The sequence below is a fragment of the Falco peregrinus genome, chromosome 2 (genome assembly GCF_023634155.1).
Source record: "Falco peregrinus isolate bFalPer1 chromosome 2, bFalPer1.pri, whole genome shotgun sequence".
In the NCBI taxonomy this organism is placed as follows: domain Eukaryota; kingdom Metazoa; phylum Chordata; class Aves; order Falconiformes; family Falconidae; genus Falco; species Falco peregrinus.
Genome location: NC_073722.1, coordinates 124,258,534 through 124,259,806, shown reverse-complemented (window position 1 = coordinate 124,259,806; position 1,273 = coordinate 124,258,534).

The following is a 1,273-nucleotide window of genomic DNA, read 5'->3' as shown; positions in this document are numbered from 1 at the left end:
TGACGTCAATGCGCCTCGCTCTCACCTAGACCCGTCGCCACGGTAACCTTAAAGGGGCAGCGCAGGGCGCCGCTGCTCCAGCGGGCCGCGGGCAGAGTTGGGAGCGGGGCCGCCTGGGCGCCTTTAAGGCGCGCGGCGCTGGCGGGGAGAGAGTGGCCGGGGCGCTGAGGGGAGCGGGCCCCACGGCGGGCGGACCGGGGCCGAGGCAGGCCTCCTTGCTGGGCGGGGGGATCCGGCGGTTGGGGCCGCCCGGTAGAAGCCGCGCTGCCTAATACCTGTGCGGGCCCGACCCTGGGCGGGCGGGTGTTACCGGGATCCCGCTGAGTGGCGCTGGGGGTTGCGGTGCCGCGGCCTGCCCTCGGGGGCCTCGTTCAGTACTGGTGCAGCGGCGGGTGCTTGGCAGCCTCGGCCTTGGAGCTGCCGGGTGAAGGGACCAGGGGCTGTTAATGGGGAAATGAACGGTGTTCAGGTGTGGCGGATCTCATTGCCATCGATGTAAAATCCCCGTGCGGAATCGCCTCCTCTGCCGCTATGGCTGAGGTGAGGCCTCAGGCCCGTGAGGAGTCACCGCAGATCCCAGCTGCGTTGGCAGGGAGGGACAGGGCCCGTCCAAGGGCTTGGGAAAGGAAGGAATGACCCCTTCATTGCATATAACCAAGAACATAACGCCATTTTACAACTCCATGTTACAACTGCTGTGAGAGCGCTTCAACCAATACTCACCGGTGCTTAACTCCTTTGGGAGAATTGTCTTACAGACAACCAAAATGATCCCAGAACCAGGGTTTAATGTATATTTCAAGACCAGAAGATACTGGTGCTTTTGCAATGATGTGACAAGCCATCAGGAGCTATCTGCCATGGCATTTCTTCTTGGCTAGTTCTTATATTAAAGAAATAAAGGGTAACATCTTAGGCCTAGATCTTGGATCCGCATTTATGACGCAGCAAAGAAAGGCCGAGTTCACATTCCTTAGATGTTTGATAGCTTCTGCCTGTTACAGGTTAATTAGAAGCCAGGGTCTGGGATTTTCTGACACTAAGCCAAAAGCTGGGATTTTTACAAACAATATGTATTGTAAGGAATCATTAATATTTGTGAAATGCTGTCAGAGTACAGTATTAGTAACTATCAAATGTACGTGCTCACATGGTAACATTTCTTTCTGTAACTGAAAACTGTTAGGAGTTTCTAAACACTAGAAAAAAAGCTGCATGCATTTTCCCCTAGAGATGACTTTTTGCTTTTTTATCTTCCCTTTTTGCAAGCTCC